Genomic DNA, 18,993 nt, shown 5'->3' with positions numbered 1-18,993 from the left:
AACCCTTAGCCACACTAACCAGACTGCACAGAGACACTACTATCCAAATTAACAAAATCAGAAATGAAAAGGGAGACATAGCAACAGAAACTGAGGAAATTAAAAAATTATCAGATCCTGCTGCAAAAGCCTATACTCAACAAAACTGGAAAATCTCAATGAAATGGACAAGTTTCTAAACATAGCAGATACCGAAGTTAAATCAGGATCAGAGAAACCATCTAAAGAGCCCCATATTCCCTAAAGAAACAGAAGCAGTCATTAAAAGTCGCCCAATCAAAAAAGTGCATGTTGACAGGAGACTGATACAGCTGTCTCCTGAGAGACTCTTCCAGACCATGAGAAATACAGAGGGGAATACTCTCAGCCAATCATTGAACTGAGAACCTGGTCAACATTCGAGGAGTTAGAGAAAGAATTAAAGGAGTTGAAGAGGATTGCAACCCCATAAGGACAAAAATACCAACTATCCAGAGTTCCCAGGGATTAAACCACCATTCAAAGAGTGTACATGGACAGAGCATGACCTTGTTGGACACCAAAGGGAGGAGAAGCCCTTGGTCCTACCAAGGCTGGACCCACCAGTGTAGGGGAATGTCAAGATGGGGAGGCAGAAAGGGGTGGGTGGATGGCAAGAGAACACCCTCACAGAAGAAGGGTTAGGGGAATGGGATAGCGGGTTTTAGGTGGGAGACTGGGAAAGGGAATAATATTTGAAAAGTAAATACAAAATATCCAATAAAAAATTAAAAAATAAAAGTCTCCCAACCAAAAGAAATTCAGGACCAGATGGGGTTACTGCAGAATTCTATCAGACCTTCAAGGAAGACCTAATACCAATATTCTTCAAACTAATCCACAAAATAACAGAAGGAACCCTACCCAATCAGTCCTAGGAAGCCAAGCACAAGCCCTCCTGGAAAACTCTAGGCTTTCTTCATCCGGAAGCCAATAATGGATGCCATAAATTTAAAATGAGCAAATACATTGTGCAGTGAATCCTCCAATTTCAAAGAAACTTTCTATGTTCAGTGTTCAAAATAACACAGTGTGGTGTATTGAATGGGAACTTGAAAATTTGACAGCACTCAGCAAGCTGGCTTCTACTAGCTGTAGTGTCACCAGCGTCCAAGCACGGGAATGTTATGAAGAGAAATACTGAGAGTTGGAAATTGGTCTGGTCATTCCCTGGGTATAGACGCGAGATTGGTGCAGCCCAGAATATAAGTGCATAAGGCAGTGTATCGAATGAAGAGATTGTGTTTATGTATGTAAAATAATACAACAATAATAAAAGAGGTAGAAGTGAAGTTGAGAGTGAACAAGAAGCTGGGGATTCATGGAAATTGGTTCAACTGAGGAAGGGTGGTTGTGAATAATGTAATTATAAATTAAAAATATAAAATCGTATAAAATAAATTCTTGAGACTTATTTTCGTTTCTGTTTTTGTATGTTTGTTTAGTTTGGTGTGGTGTGCTGCTCTACTTGAGGGAATATGATGAACTAAGAAGTTGATATTATTTTGAGATACAGACAAACCTGACTTTTCATATACAGTTTTGATTTCAACCATCTGAACTCACTAAACTGTAACTGACATTTTTCTCTATAAATTCACCACAAAAAATATCCTGGAGGATGTTTCTATCTACACAGAAGTGAGGGACACTTACTGAAAACCTGGGTGTGTACAGGGTTAGCAAAAGCAAAACAGAGAAACAGAATAAAGAGGTTCTGTGACCTGAAAGGCATGAAGACAGTTTGAGAAGTTGCCACAAAGCTCTAAAAAGGGACAGGAGATGATTATGGAGACAGAAGAACTGTTTGAGATGAACAAAACTTTAAAACTATCAAAAACATTAAAAAAAATGAACACAACTCTCTGAAATAAAACCCAGGCAAACGAGAAAAAAAGGTGATAGCATACAAATCATTAACTTTTAATTTTTTTCAAAATTATCTATCACTTTTTCATGGTATTAGAATCTTGGTATTAGATCTTCAAAAGAAACATTAATTTCTCTTTATTTAATACAAAATCACTCTTTTTTTATATAATTGTATCCCACTCATTTCAATTTCTAAGGAATATTAGAACATCAAAACAAAATTCATTTCATGTTGAATAACCATATTAACAATTGATTAGTTCATTTCACAGTATTCTTTCTCTATTTTAACCAGGACAGTTCTTATTCATAGATTTAATCAGGAAGTTAATTCTCTATGATTCATTATAAAAGTAAACATTCTAATAGTTTATCCATTTGACCTCTTGCCAAGCATTAATTTTCTAGCTTCTAATTAATCAGATGACAATTATTTTATAAAAGCAATTGTTGAAGTAGTTCAACAAGCAGAAACTTTAAAATATATATATTGAAAATTCTACATTTTTCCAATCATCAGCACACCTAAAAATTTTCTTAATAATCTTGAAGCCACAAAATACAGCTGTCAAGAGTATAACATATATCATATATACATTGATGCTATATATTATATCATATTTTACATTATATGACATCATATGAACATAAAAATATAATATTTAAATTAATATTTTATAGTACATATTTTATTACATATATAAAATGCTATGTGTAATATATTTACTATGTTTCATCCTTTAAAATTTTATATATATTACATAACAATCTATATAAATTTTATGTATACATAAACATATTTACATATATACACTATACGAACAATTTTATATAGTGTATTTATTACATATGTCACCACTAATATATAACATATTATATTATACATATTTTAGTATTAGTATTGTGTATTAATTTACATATCATATGCTATAAATATAATTATATATTTATATTCATTTCTATTCAAGTATATTATATATAATATATCTTTTATATAAAATATTTACATTTACATTAATTATACCATATATAAATAATATGTTTTATATTTGATACATATATTATATATATATATATATATAATTGTATAATTGTGTATGGTAGATAAAGAGGAAGTAGATGTCCAAGATAACTGTATGGATGCAATTATTGGTTCTGTTCTTCATGTAATATTGCTCAAATATGCTTTGCTCTTGTCATAACATATATGTCATAATTACCCATACATACACATATATACAAATTTATATGAATATTGTTGGGATATATTAATATACAATAGCAGGTGTCCCAACCAAGTACTTTCACTAAGTCAAGTGCAGTGACTCCAAATAGTCAATGTCATCAGTAATGTAGATGAAGGTGCCTAGCTTGGACTTGAATACCTCAAAATTATTCTTCCCTTCTGGTCTTTCTCATGATACATGTTTCTCCTTCTTTTGTTTTGTGACTCTATCATACTGAGTATTTTTAATATATGTTGTAGCATGTCTGAATAAGTGAAACCATTCTCAGGGGCTGCATCCCTTATCTGCTTACTAGTCTACAAAAATTAATTTACTAGGTTAACTCCCTGACATCTATTCTCGACACACATGGTGTCACACACATGGTGCAACCTCTGATGATTCTGTAGGTAGTATTGCCTTCAGACTGGTTCCATATTCATCATCTTGTGGTGATGGTGTTGGGCAGGGTTATTGTTGTCAGCTCTGGTCTCTTTTAAGATGGGTGGGTTTGTGGTATTGCTACTCAGTGACAGGTGCCTACCTCTGCTTTCCTACAATTCTTCAGTATCCTATCTGACTTCCCTGGGAGCTATTTCACAGTGAAATTTGGTGATATATTTTATTTATTTATTTATTTATTTATTTATTTATTTATTTATTTATTCATAATTTTCTGTTTGGCTTTATGTTCACAAATTGTTTCACTTTTCTAGATCATTTTATATTTTTGACTCTATGTAAATGCATTTTAACCGTTTCCCTTATTAGTTTTCTTGGTCAGGCAGCTCACAGTTCTCATGAACAATAAGCCAAGAATTTTTTTTTTTTCCCGGAGCTGGGGACCGAACCCAGGGCCTTGCGTTTGCTAGGCAAGCGCAAGCCAAGAATTTTTATGACTCCAATATGTACTTTCTGAAAGATTCCATAAATTTTTATTTATTTATTTTTTTGAGAACAAGAGAATGTAATAGTTAAGACACTTTCGGCCACATATTAATACCATCATCTTCCTTTTTTCCCCCAGTTCCTAAGACTGTAATTGTCCTTTTTGCAGTTGGAGGATAGGAGTAGTGTTAAAAGTAACAGAGAAGATCTATCACTTTGTGTATAAAATATTTAGGAACTGTAGGTCAGCCCTCCTTATTTTAATTTTTGAGGTCAGGGGGTTGCAGTTTTTGAGACACCATCTTGAGATCAAGGTGTCTATCATAAGAACATTTGGAGTTTTGAATTCCTAGTACAAGTCAATGGTTTTACATGGACACAAAGCTCAAAGATAAGTTTTTGTTATGTTATTATGAATAATTCTGCAGTAAATGTGATTAGATGTGTGCTGTGTGACATCTCTGGTGGAAAAGTGTTATAAACGTGACTTTTGTCATGAACTATGATGTCAATGACACACCAAAGGAACAATCAACAACAAAAAAGCCCAGATTGCTGAACTAGAATGTATTGGAGTTCCTTACGTGAGTATGAATTAGTACTAACAGAATAGCCACATTTGTCACTATTCACACAATTCACAGAAGCTCTATTCTAGGAAGCCACTGCATAGTATCCTCTCAACTTTTATAACTGTTTTCTGTGAATATGTCCTCCAGGACTGGCTCCTGATTCACACAAATTCCTTCTGAGTTTGAGTAACTTCTAATACTTTTCCATTTGGGAGGAAATGCTTCTATAAGAAAGGACATAGCTACAGAGCAACGCAAAAAGATTGTGTATAAACTAGATGACAATAGATGTGAATAAATATCTGAACAGTATTTTGAAAAATATGACATACCGCAGTCCCCCCAAAATATTTAAAATTATATACATTATCTTTAAAAATGCTATTTTTGGATGTGCGATTTGCTGACAGAGAGGAATATGTAAAAATAAAATAAAAGCAGAAGAGATATTAATATTTTAACTCATATAACATGAATGAAACATGATGCTTAAGTTTGGTACATGTACTGAAGTCAGGTTCAAATGAGGCAAAATGGCTGAGATCTCAACTTATGTATCTGAGCTTCACGGTGTGTCTAATATGTAAATGTATCTTTTATTTGCCAGATTTAATTGTTGTCTCAGAGGCTTTTAGTTGAATAAACTCATCCTGCTCTTTTTGAACTTTTGTTGTCTAGGTCTATTCAGCTGTTCTGATCCAACCTCTGCTCCAAGCAGACTGATTCAAACTGTATTCTCTTGGCTTCTTATAGAACTTTTCTGCTTGGCCTCTTATTCTGGCAACCTGTTCTAATGTTATGGCTCCTTTTCATTCTCTGGCTTACTCTTTCTTCCCATTTATCTTTTTCCCACTGCCACTTGTCTTTGTAAAACTGTCTAACTAAAACTAACTCTCTCTCTCTCTCTCTCTCTCTCTCTCTCTCTCTCTCTCTCTCTCTGTCTCTCTCTCTCTCTCTCTCTCCCAATGCTTCTCCAAGTATTTACTCTTTCATGTCTGTTCTTATGATAGTTGGCTGTATCCTATCTCTGGTTCAACCTGTCAACTTGTTCTCTGATTCATTATTGTTTAGCCTGCCCCACAATTAGAAGTTACTTTCAAACACGCATGCTTCCTTCTACAACCTAACCTTATCTTTATTGTTATGGATTAAAATGTGTATTTTGTATTCCAGTCAGGTTATATAGATCTTAAAGGTCTTTTGATCCCTTGCCACAGCAGCCATATTGCTGGAATAAAATACCTCCATTTTAAGCACACTTTCACAGGCTTCACCCCAGACAATCAGAACACACAGATATTTACATTGCACTTCATCACAATTGCAAATTGCCGTGATGAAGTAGCAACAAAAATAATGTAATGGTGGGGGAGTCACCATATCATTATGAATTGCATTGAATGATCACAGAATTAGGAAGGGTGAGAATCACTGAAGTATAGGACTGATAGCCATTAAGGCTTCACATCAACTATTCGTAATCTCATTTTTGACAGTGTCTATCTGTGTCATGTGTATTTGTGTGTAGTGTATACAAAGTAAGGTGTGAACAAAAAGCATTATTAAAATGTTTTATTAAATTGATTTATATTACTGCTCTTGTTCCCTAGCCAGAATATTATAACTTGTATTTCCAGTCAAGTGTACCTGTATCCAACAGACTGGAGGCAGAAAGAAGACCAAGTCTACTATTGCCATCTGTTCTTACAAATTATGTTGAGCCAGTTTTTAAATTTTGCTTATTTTTATCATGAAAATGCTGAAATTACCATCTGCATTTTTTTACTTGTTTGCAGGCTTACTTCCCAACTAAATTATGAATTCCTTGATAGTAGGAGCTCTGCCTACACTGTCTGTACAGTGTCTACACTGCATAGGTACCTAACAATGTAGTGCATCCATTTGAACCACACTTGAGTGAATGCTAATAGAATATGATTTCTGAGACTTGTCTTTTATTTTAAATTAAAACTCTGCTTATTTTATTCAGTTATTTATATAGGCTTGATTTATTTATGGCATGAAGGTGGTCAGGAATCCTTAGGAAAAAAATTAATATTCTAGTATAATATATTGATTACTAATGTGGGAACAAATATTTGTAGAATTGTGAATGATAATGTATCAGAAACAATACTTTTATTTAATTATGTGATATCACTAGAATTTAAATGAATTTACATAATTCCATAGCTTTGAATAAAAGTAGTAAAATCATGGTCTTTGGTATCTCTCAGGAAAATTCTGAAAGTACTTTCATCAGACTTTCCTACATGCATAAAGGAGAGGCATGCATCATTGGAGTGTCTATTAAATTATCAGGAACAGGGGTCAATTTTCTTGAGATAAGAGCACCACATGCTTAGTTTAAGAGGTACATTCTGCAGAGAAGTAGAGAAATGAGAGGACTAGATCCTGAGGATTTCGCCATGTGGGATTCATACCCGTGAGCTCCATCCAATTATGAGTAACCTCAAGAGCCAATCTTGTTTGTGCACTTAACAGTGAAGTAACCTGTCATGGCTGTCTGCAAAGTCAGTCCTTCTCTAAGAAAAAGGGTAAAGACCTCGATAAACTAAAATACCAGCTGTAAACATATCCAAACACAAATATTGATATCCAGAGAGACGCATAACAGGATGAGAGTTAGTGAGGCCGAGTTTGAAGGCATCTCCCAGACCTAACACTCAGGCCTCAGATGGGCCATGAGCAAGTGGAGCCATGAAGAGCCTGTGAGGGGAACAAAATGGAGGCCATCTTTCCTCGGGAATAATGGGTTCTTCATATTAGTGATCAAAGAAACCAGCAGATATTACATTGCAATCTTTGAGTAGTAGCTGTAGCAGGAGATATTTTTAAAAAATGTACCATCCCATGCTAACTCTGGATACTCCCTGTTCCCCCAGAGGTCTCACCACCTCTATGTTTCCAAGCACCCACACTATCACTTCAAGGTACCAGTGAACCTGGCTTATTCTCATCTCAGCACATTCTCTGAAATCTACCATACTTGCAAAGTTTCTATAGCTGGTCCAGTCCACTCCAGCCCCACACATCTAAATTCCTTGGCTGGCTGGAGTGCCTGCCACCATACTTTTTTGTGGAACACAGTCAAGTAGAAGCATGAAGTAAAACACCACACAATCTTACTTTAAAATCAACAGGCAACACAATGCCTGGGTGCAACAGCTAAAATCTGAATTTCCTTAGCCATATAAACACAAATCATTCAGTGGTGAAACCTGGTGGATTCATCATTTAAACCGGGGTCCACTTGTTTCTTATGTCCTCTCTTCTAGCTATCCCTGTCCCAAAGTAAAACCCCTTCTCTATCCTCCTCCCTTCTCTGACCCCAAAGTTCCCTCCTCTCTCTCTCTCTCTCTCTCTCTCTCTCTCTCTCTCTCTCTCTCTCTCTCTCTCTCTCTCTCTCTCCCTGCCTCATTTTCTTCACTATGAAAAGCTCTGACATGACATCATAAGTTCACTGTGTCAAACCATAATAAAGCCCTAATTAAACGCTTCCTGTTCAAAGAATTGCCTTGGTCATGATAGTTCTACACAGCAATAATTAGTAACTAAGACACCTGCTGAGGACTTGTCCAGGAATATAACACATACCAGTATTATCTTTTGGGATGTGTAATCACATTTCAGTCATACATGACTTTATGAATGGCCACGTGTAGGAAACGCGTGGCACTCTTTCTGAACTAAGAGTCTTGGAAATAGTCGTCATCATTTCTGGGTTGTATGCTTTCAACCGCCCACATTGCAGCCAGACAGGGCTGTTCTAGCCTTCCTTTCTAGATTGTTGTCTACTCTGTCTCTTTTAAAACATGGTTTCTAAGATTAATATTGGCTTTCATCTGCCTTATAACATCATTTTCCCTCTTAGCCAATCAGCACCTGATAGAATCTTGAGGTTACCATGGAGCTGAGTAAACAATTCTGGTCCAGTGTTCAGTTGATCTGCTTCATCGCACACGTGATTTGTTTTTCTTGCGAAACCCAATAACCCGTTTCCTTATCCCTTTATCCAGAACCTATACCTCTACCTGTATTCCTGCCTCCACAATGTCAGGTAGGAAAACAAACTAACATGCTGATTTAATTGGACAGTCTCACAAATTGGAAAATATCAAAATAAGGAGGGATTAAGGGGAAAGTACTGAAGGACAAGATAGTGCCCTAACTATGATCTTTGCTCTGAAATTTCCAAGGGTTGTAACTTCGGACTGCACATTTACTTGCGATCTAGGGAATTGAGTCTTTTGGAGCAGATTATAGAGGAGGAAACTAGATAGTTTGGGGACTGTCTCAACAGATATATAGAGAGAACTGGGTATAGACACATGAATACTGAGGGCCAAGATGCTTCTCTTCTGCTGACAGCCTCCACAGAGTTTTCCGCAATAGTACTTCAGAGGTGGGGCTATTTAAGAGTAATGTTGAGATGAGGAGATTCAACAAGCCATCTGCCACTGTTCAATCAGCAGCTGTGATTGACTAGACTTTGCCAACAAATAGATGTACCTTTCTCTTCCTTGGTTGCACATTTGTGCTCTCTGAAAATGTTGGATAAAGAAAGTCTTCTTCCCCTGACAGAAGGATAGTTTGTTACCGACAAAGGTACAGGAACAACTGTGCTCTCCCTGGTTCTATACACTGTGTTAAAGATGGATACCTTATTGATGGAGGAAGTTGCCACCTAGTTTTGGTAAATGTTTTACAGATAACCACACATCCCTGACTGACAGCACAAACTAACTCCTAATGTAATTAACTAGGATATGGTGGCATTCACATGTAATGTCAGTCCTTGGAAAGCCAAGGTATGAAATCCAAGGAGAACACCACAGTCTCTGTTGGACAGTAACTTCAGAAGAGCCAATCTGGGTGTATAAGGCAATTACTCGAGAAATAAAATGAAACGAATAAAATTTAAAAATTAGCATTCCTGGTTTTAGAAAACTTCTGCCTAAAGACCACTAAAATAGTAGGGGGGACCAAAGGGCAGTTAGATACCTAATGTTCTCGAGAAGGTAAGTTAGGGGTTATTTAGCAAAAGATTAGACCACACGTACCTGGAAACTTCAAGAAAATTAAAAAACATGGCACAGGGGAAGGAAAGGAGAGAATAGAGGAAAATGGATAAAAGGTGAACATAGAACACAGAAGCTTTAACCAAGTAAAACTGAGAGCTCAGCAAAGAATACTGAAGTCAGAGAAATAATGATATAAAAATAAATTTAAAAAAACACACTGGATAGAAATTGCTCAGTACTTAGCAAACAGAGAAGGATTTAGTGAACATATAGGTCAAATGACCAATAGACCAGGAAGGAATCAGAGACTGAGACAGGGAGTGAATAGCAAGAGCAGCTTATCAGGAAAACACCTTTAGTTTTTAAATTTCGTCTTCTGAGTCCTTAAATGCTGGTGATGCTTGACAATTAGGAAAATGAGCATTCGATGAATATACTGTGGTACCAATTCTTAGTGCAGTGTCTGGGGTCAATGGTGCAACTCCAGCACCCAAGTGGCTGAGGCAGAAAGACTAGTGATGGTTCACCTCAACTCTACGATGAATTATGAATTACAGGTTAGCTCTGGCCATGAAGTCAAAATAATTACAGAAAAAAAAATAGAATTCCTTCTGAGCACATGTTGACATGTTCTAAAAGACTGAGACTGTGCTGGGTGTTTTCTTCTCCTCTGACCTTCAGAGAGGACATGAACGGGAAAAATCATGGTGACCTAGTCTCTCTGGGATTGGACATCAAGATAAAGCTGATTTCTGAGCCTCAGAGTCATCTACTTCACAAGACACAATACAATCTTCCTAAGCGTAAGGAATTACAAAGCTATAAAGCAATGACAGGAATTCAGTAAGAGGAATTCAGTAAAACTGAGTTATACATCTCTAATTTATGTGAGTTGCCACTACACAGAAATTCTTGAACTAGGATTACCAGTATAGATTTATGATATTGTTATACCTTCTGGCCAGTCCACACATGAGTCATCGTGGAGTCCTTATAATGAGGAGAAAACTAGTCCAAAACATGTGGGGTTTTGTTCATGAAATCTGACAGTGTCCTTAACTATCTGATTCTTAAAACTGTTCTAATATTACACACTTCACAAAGTCTGATGAGGAAAGTCATTTAAACATTCTTTCCTTGAATTTTCCCATATATTTTGAGAAAGCCAGACAGGGTGGAAGCATGATGAAAAGTACTGAACTAGAATCTAGTGCCCTAGCATCAGTTTTGGCCCTGATATATCTGAACTTATGATTCTTGACATAGCATTTCCACTTTCACTGACTGGATGTTCACATTCCATAGTGAGATAACTAACAGGGAGAGCCCAACCAAATGGGGTCTGGGCTCAATTGAAGGTTGAGTGTTTAGGAGAGCACAGTATAGAGAAAGCACCCATTTGGTCCATGAGAGGTTGTCCGGAGAAGCAGACATAGAGCTGGGGTGTACACAGAAGCCCACAGAGGCAAGATTCCTAACTGTGGCAACCATCTTCCACCAAGTTTCCACGTTAGCATCTGAATGTTAGCACTTTTCAAAGGCAGTATTGGGAAGTGAAGAAAAGCTGCTGTCAAATTTGCCAACCCTCCATGAACAAGGTTGTCCTGGCTGACCTGTCTGGACAGGCAGCTGTGTCCTACTCAGGAATGAGAGTATAACCCTCATGGGTCTGGAGTTTATGGTTAAAATGGAACCTTCAGAACAGAGCAATGGGACTGAGTGACATGCCTAGGACCCAGGGACAACTGTGTTCATGCTGTGGTCCCCCAGGCAGACTTTCTAAAAGTAGTGTCAGAACCCGTATTCCTTGTTCAGATGTGCTATTTGAGCACTTGGTGGCCATGGGGATCCAGGCTCTAATCCTGAAGTTCAGTGAATGAAGCAGGATGGTAGACACAACCTGCATTGCGCATTGACAGACTCAAAATTTTCATGAAAAATAGGTTTAAACCATTGTTTTTTTTCCCCTAGGAATTTTCAGTGGAGATTCAAGATGGCACAGTGGGCATTTCTTTAGCAATGCATGCACTAACATAAATTTACAATCATTTCCAGAGAGGCAAAGGATCTCCTCTCCTTACAACTTGTACATTTTATCTCTTATGACAGGAGAGAAGCTTTTGATACCTAGGCACTCACAACAACAGAGTCTAGGAAATAAAAGATCATTTTCTGCTGAAACAGCAAATGTAGTAAGTCTCAATACAGTTACGAATAAAGATAATATGCATGAAATTATGTGAAGGAAATTGAAAATCTCAGTGTCTTTTTCTGTGTTTAGACTAATATCTATGTGTGTGTGTGTGTGTGTGTGTGTGTGTGTGTGTGTGTGTGTGTGTGTGTGTGTGTGTTTGGGCTCGAGAGTTTGAATTACAGCATGGCAGAAAGAGGGTTTTGACATTTTCCTGTCTTTTATGTCTTAGAACATCCATGACATGATGATGTCACTCTCCCTCCAAACGAGCCGTTCCAAATTTTAAGTGCTCTTGGGCAGAACATTGAAATCAACAACAATTTTTCCTTGGCCACATACATGAGTTTGAGAAAGATCTCATCAAAATGGCAGCGAAACAGGATAAATGTGGAGAAGAAAAAGCAGCCTTTGTGCCAAATCATAAATTTCTAACGTGAGAAACCTGCAGTTTCTATCTCCTTTCCTGAGACTCCTCACTATCTCATCCTGCTTTTCTATATAGATTTCTTTCCTTGCTGACGCCCATGGAATCTGTGGACGTCAACTTGTACTCAGATGTCTGGCAGTGCACACATATGTTTTTCCTTGCAGTCGAAAGATATGGGGAACAAAAGTGCTGATATCATAAATAAATAATTTCATTAGTAGTATACTTAGTTCTTAAGCCTTGTGCACACATAGTACAGCTCACAGGGGAAGAAAGGTTGGAAGAAAAACAGGGTGTCGCTGAACTAGTGAGTATTTAGACTTCCAAATCTCCTCTCAAGCAGATACATAGTTGTCTCTGATGGGTGGCCAAGACTCTTGAGGTGTATGGGGGAGAGGTAGGCCTTCCTGTAGCTACACAGTCACCAGAGGATGGTGGACCACCTGGAGTCAGTGTGGTTAAGCAGAGCTTGCCTTCTACAGACTGTTCATCATATTGGGTAGGCAGAAGAAAAATAAATTACAGAGCTGTCACCAAGAAATAACCTAAAAAGCCTTAGTGACAAGGGGTGCTTTGCCTTTGAATAACAGAATAACAGAAAATGTCACACAAAGCATGAATGGCCCTGAGTTTGGTCAAAGAGTACATATGAAGTTACCCGTGACTCTAAGGTACTCAGAGATTGGGTTGCAAGGGAGGAATTTTTCTGATCATGACTTCATTGATCTCCAGAAGACTGTGTGCATAGCTTCACCTTCCTCTTTCACAGAGGACAAAGCTCTGATTTACAGATGAGCTCAGGTAGCGCAGTTTGCATTATTTATATTGTTCAACTCCTAGAACTGAGGTACTTTTCGTTGTCCATTGGTGGTTTTCAGTAAAGTGCAGGCATTCTCTTAAGACCATAGTAATCTCCCCTCATTTCTTCCCTGTTCCAAAAGCAAATATCTCTTCCCAGGGACTCATATGTCATCCCTGACATCAGCTTTCCATACTGAGTTTCTGGTCATATCTTCCTCTCAAGTAGAATTTCTTACAGAGTTGATCTTTTTTTTTGAATTGTGGACAGATCTGAGGGATAAAGCAGTTTAGCAGAATCTCAAGGTGCAGCATTTGATTAAATGCCCACAGCACTAAGTAACCTCAGTGTCTCCTATCATTACCTAATGATCTGTGAGGTGAGGTGGTGCAAGTCTGCTAAGCAATATACAGAGGAGCTGTGTGCAAAGATTCAAATCGTGAATGGGAATGGAATATAGAGACTGCTGTCTTTATTTCCTAGTTTGAAGTTCAGGAGTACAACCTTTTACCTCAAGGCTCAGTGGGTCTACCTGGTCCCTTCTGAGTGCTGAGATGGCGAACATGCACTGTGTCAGACTAGCTGTGCTCGTTGACAAGTAATGTTTGCTGAATGTGCCAGGTTAGTGGAAGACTAAGGTACTTCTCTCTCCAGGCACAGGGATGGGAATGGATGTTGGATTTCAGGATGTGAGTTTTTAAACTCCAGGAACTTCTGAAACCATGCATACTCAAGCCAAATTTCCTCAAGTTCACAGTTGTATATTTCAATTTATCTGTGTAGCCTAGTCACTCTACTCTATTCCTTTAGACTCTATGTGTTGAAACTTCCCAAGGAAAGGAAATATAAAAACTATGCTGCCAGTGCTAGAAGAGCAAACATCATCAAGGTGGGACTTCATTCTCTATGTGGCTAACCAAATATCTCCAGAGGAGTGCAAGGCTGCACATAGAAAAGCCACAGATGCTGACACTAGTTCAAAGGGAAGGAAATGCTGCCTTAGGAGTTCAGTAAAGAGAAGGGGCTGGCAGGGAATGGAGTTCAAGTCACAAATGAGATATTGTTGCCTCTCCTTACTTGTTTTCTTTGTCTCTTTTCTGATATTAGAACTGTCCTGATTCTCCATTTTGGTATTGTATTGCAGACTATAAAAAACAGGTTTGAGAGGGCAGAGGAGCTGAAGGAGAAGATTCTAAGGGAGTACAAAGAAGAATACACAAACTACCTGGAAGAAAAAATCAGTGAGGAGGAGCAAGGAAACAGAATTGTGTGTCAAGTACATTGTCTTTTCCTAGTAGTTTTGTGCTGTTTCAGTGGATTGTGTGATTCTAGGAAAGAGCTCCACATGCATTTTGTGCTCCTGTGCGCATGCACACGTGTACACACACACACACACACACACACACACACACACACACACACACACACACAATCGAGTACGGTAATAAGAAAACTGAGACCAAACATTACTGAAGACTGATAGACGTACAGGAACTGAAAAAGCAGGAAATAGTGGGTTTCCACCAAACTAGAGGTACAGAACCTAGGCTAAGCTGTCAGACCTGAACAGAACTATACTTGATTCATATCTATACTAACAAGACTTTTCTTCCAAGAATTGAAGTATTGACCCAAATCCTTTTGCCTTCCTGCAGAAGAATAAAGAAGAGAAAATAGACCAGAAGAAAGCCTTCTGGGAAGACATAAGAGAAATCCTGTGTATGGCAGGATTTTCTAAATGGGCTTCCTTTCCTTTTGCACAACTCTATGGTGAAAGAAACAAAGGTAAGGAGGTGGGCCATGGAGCAACATTACCAAAAAGAACCTTCAGCCCACCAGTAGAGTCTTTACAAAAGGAATCATGTGATGAAGTAACCCCATGAAAATCAGCATCTGCCAAGGAGGCTGCAAAAACATTCATCGAGGGAAGGCTGGGTGAGTCACCACAGGTTTCTGACTTGGACAACCTGGTATAGACGTGCTTCCACTGCATCTGGGTCAACCACACAGGAGTAACACTGAAGCTCAAAAGTAAGGCAAGGTAGAGTTGTCTGAAGTCTGGAGCACTGATCCCAACAGAGAACACTGGATCATCTGCCATGTCCTCAGACTTCTGTTTCCATGAATCCATTTACTCTCCTATGATAAGAACCTCCTGTGATGAATGGTGTCTTTTTTTTTAACTGCCTTGCTGTTGTCTTGTGCAGAAATCAATATTTCTGGATGTGTCTGTAATTCGATTGTAAAGAAATTTCTGAGCTTGCCCTGAAGTTCTAAGGCCACAAAGGGACTTCCTCATCCATACAACATAACATGACTACAGACAGACTGTGGTGGTCTGGACTCTGTGTATATATTTGTCCTGTCTGCAACACGTTAATACTTGATGGGGTTTCTCACAACCTCACAGCTCCTGGTAAAATGTCCCACACTTTCTTCAAGGTGGATGCTACGGGATATTAGGTGTTTGGCTCAATCTATGTCTGGAAGTCACAAACCTTGTAAGACATGTGTGTCAGGTTAAGTTTAAGGCAACACTCAGAAGTACACAGGACAACACAAGTCCAGACCTTGAGTCCAGAGGCAAAAATCTAGAGATAGGAACTAAGAACAAAGAAGACATGTCTGTACCAGGGGAGACACAGCAAAAGTTTTCCATTTCTCTGGCTGTTTAGCTTACAGGACTCACCTGAGTTAGGAGAGTACTTTGTCCAATGAGTCTGTGTACACACAGAGAAATTTTACAATCAGCTCATAGTTACATCATGAGATATTGCTTGATCTACTCTAGCTGACAATAAAAATCCATGGCCACATCTTCCAGACACCAGGATCCAAAGCTTGGAGAAAAAAATACCTACTAATTATTGGAAGGGGCTGAAGGAGAGCATCTCAAAGGCTTTGCATTTCTCTCCCAGGTTACCAGGCTGAGTTCTGTCTCAGGGATAACAGACCTTGTTACCTCAGATTTTTCTCTCTTTTGGACTTCAGTTAAGAATAGGAGAGGCCTGCATCAGCTGGTCCTCCCTCAGGATTCATGTGAGAAATTCCTCACCTCAGCAAGGAAGAAAACTAAGAAAGGAATCTAAACATGTGGGGTGTTATGTAGATGCCTGGAAAATATATAAACATTTCTTATCTGAGGCACTTTCCTCCCCCTTGCCTTTCTATGATTCTCAGGGAACATATCTAGGGTGTCTATCCATATATATGATACTAGATTAGGAGCTATGAGTGACAAAGCCAGGCACCTTAAATTTGATGACTTTGTATGTGGTTGCTTCTCAGAATTTTTTAATTCAACAATTTTGGTCAATGATATAGTTAGAAATTTTCATTCCAGTTGGGGCTAGTGCCAGTAATTCCAGTCACTGACATATTGAGCCTTCCTACAAGTTAAAAATCAGACTCACAGTCAGAGTGCTATATTGTCTTAAAGAGAAGAAGGCAGACCGAAAATCAGAGAGGCAGACAGCAAGACATAAGGCAAGAAAAAGACTTGTAAGTTGTAAAAAGAAAAGAAGGACTCAATTGCTTTTGGGTCCTGGTCTGCTTTTGGGTCCTTACCTACTCTGGTAAGCCTTGGAATATAAATTATCTTATAACCTCCAGACTCCTAAGAAGACTTGCAGGTTGATGCAGGGAAGTGCATAGGTTCAGAAGGTGTCAGGTTCTACTCAACATCTGTTCCTTTATACTGTACCTCAACAAAAGACAAGAGCACCCAAGGTCTTAAAACACCAAAGGGAGAAAAAGCACTGAGATTCATACCCTGGTGTGGGCTGGGGCTTCATGAGTGTTTTGAGAGGGTCTAAGACCTCCAAGTATTGTGATGTTATCTCTCGGCAGGTTGGACAAGAGTATCAGGTGACCAACATTGTCAGGAAGGAGACACACATTACTGTTTTACTGAAAATGAGGAGCTCTTTTTCATCCAAGAAGAACTGGGCCTGCTTACATTAGGGTGGATCTATGTAAGCAAGTAGACCTCAATGTCCGATGGTTTCTCTTGTCTGTCTCTTAGAACCATCTTACATAAATCTTGCTCTTAACAGAGTCAATCCATTCCTGATCATCTCTGAACATAGCCAATAGTGTCCAGTTTGAGTCAAAAGAGAATTTCCTAGTACTTTACAGCTCTTTTTATTTTACATCTTACTTGAAGTAATTCTTCAAAGTTCCAATTCCATGTGAGTCTGCTTGCCAAGATGTATGAGAATAACATATACAGACCATACGCCTAAAAGTTGTAGAAATGAAACTTAAATAATCAAGGGTGTCCTATCTGATGAGTGTGTTTTTTTATTTATGAAGAAGTACTTTGTTTCTGCATACCTGAAAGCTTCTACATGCAAGGTATTCAAGTGGTTGCACCTGCCCAGCACACTTCTGTTGATTATCAAGGGAACACAGCAACTGGCCTAGGCCTTCCTTCAAATGTCTCTCTTATTTTTATTTATTTATTATATAGCTTTCTTCAGACACACCAGAAGAGTGTGTCAGATCTCATTACAGATGGTTGAGCCACCATGTGGTTGCTAGGAATTGGACTCAGGATCTCTGGAAGAGCAGTCTGTGCTCTTAATCACTGAGTCATCTCTCAAGCCCCAGATTCTCTCATTTTTAAAGACTGGAGCTCACAAAACCTGCAACACTATTTGTAGTGTGACAAGTATAAGCCCAAACCAGGTGGTTTATTTGTAAGTTTTGTGAGATCACTTATACTTCTAGACAGAACTTGTGAAGGCACTCTCCTGACTTCATGATCTTCGACCTGATTGTATAAATTCTTACTGCTGTGCCTAACTCAATAATATATTATGTCCAATGGAAATTTGGTGTTTTGTGTCTTGGGACACAAAAAGGAGATCACAAAGAAAATTGCACCAAGTTACATTAGGCAAATATTCTTCAGGATGGAAATATAGGTGAATATGGGTAGCAGAGGAAAAACTATAACACTTAATGTGATTTAGTATGACTTGGGAAGAGAGACACAAAATGTTCATGGGTTGGGGGACAGTGTTGAAGAGAGATACACTGTATTCCTGTATCAGTGAGCATTTCTGTTGGCTCAGATTTGGGGTTTCTTTATAAAAGAATGCCTAATATATGCTGAAATAACTCTTGAGAATCATGCTATGCATTGTCTGATGTGGGCAGAAAAATAGTGGCAATATTGAATAGAGGGCAAACTCTTTGGGTTATTCTGAGTAAAAAGTGATGTGATCTAGAAGTTAGAATGAAGGAGTTGCAAGGCTACTTGGGAAGTTCAGGAAAGGTTTAAAAGCTGATACCATGGAATAATGATGAGGGGTTAATAGCTATGTGTTGGGGAGGGTGGGATTTGGGGTACTTCAGAGATCTAGGGGATGGGCATAGCAGTTGAAGAGTCTGTAACAGGGCAGGCTTTCAGTTGGACTCATGGAAGTGACAGTGATGCTCTCATAAACACGAGTCATGTTTCCAGAAGAGGACTGAGTTTGAAAGTAGGGTTCAGTCTTAGAGTGAGGAATTTAAGGCATCTTTGAGATGTTAGACATTAACATTGGGAAGATGTTGTGGGAAGCCAGGAGAGGGAACTGGGATACTTATTTGTGATGGTGGCTCAAGAACCCAGGCAAATGGGGAGAGCTGGCTGCAAAAGAAAGAATTCCCTGGCAGATGAGGAGGTCTAACATGGGGAGCAGGGAACAGAGTGGGGATGAAGAACCAAGAAGGCTGCAGTAGAACTGACAATGAGGGTCACAGAAGCTACACATCCGGGACCCTGGAAGAAGGCATGCAGGATGGAACTCAGGGACAGGCTCCAGCAGGAAGAGCATCCAAATCTCCTACAGGAGTTCTGAGGATATTGGGTTCATGAGTTTTAAGCCATGGAGGGCAGAGACTGCAGAGGTGAAGAAAGTCATAAAGAGCTGGATTCCTCCTGGAACCCTAGCATTAAGGAGG

General features: G+C 38.6%; 2 long non-coding RNA genes across 4 annotated transcripts in view; one reads left to right on the top strand and one right to left on the bottom strand.

Moving 5' to 3' along the window:
• Window positions 1-18,993, bottom strand: part of LOC134483291 (uncharacterized) — an 81,711-nt gene that overhangs the window by 52,284 nt on the left and 10,434 nt on the right. The window contains exon 1 of one of the 2 annotated variants that reach the window (XR_010060108.1): window positions 8,195-16,606. The exons of the other annotated variant lie outside the window; for it this stretch is intronic. This is a non-coding gene — a long non-coding RNA (uncharacterized LOC134483291). Of the gene's footprint in view, window positions 1-8,194; window positions 16,607-18,993 lie in introns of those variants that run through there. 2 annotated transcript variants of the gene reach the window in all.
• On the top strand, window positions 8,513-18,376 carry LOC102552287 (uncharacterized). 2 transcript variants are annotated; one of them, XR_005499094.2, is made up of 5 exons: window positions 8,513-8,657; window positions 11,731-11,813; window positions 12,045-12,248; window positions 14,186-14,308; window positions 14,697-18,376. It is a non-coding gene; the product is annotated as an uncharacterized LOC102552287 (long non-coding RNA). The 2 variants fall into 2 exon arrangements; XR_005499092.2 differs by lacking the exon at window positions 14,697-18,376 and having other exon boundaries at window positions 14,186-14,338.

The sequence above is a fragment of the Rattus norvegicus genome, chromosome 1 (assembly GCF_036323735.1).
Source record: "Rattus norvegicus strain BN/NHsdMcwi chromosome 1, GRCr8, whole genome shotgun sequence".
NCBI lineage: Eukaryota > Metazoa > Chordata > Mammalia > Rodentia > Muridae > Rattus > Rattus norvegicus.
This window is presented reverse-complemented; position numbering and strand designations above follow the sequence as displayed.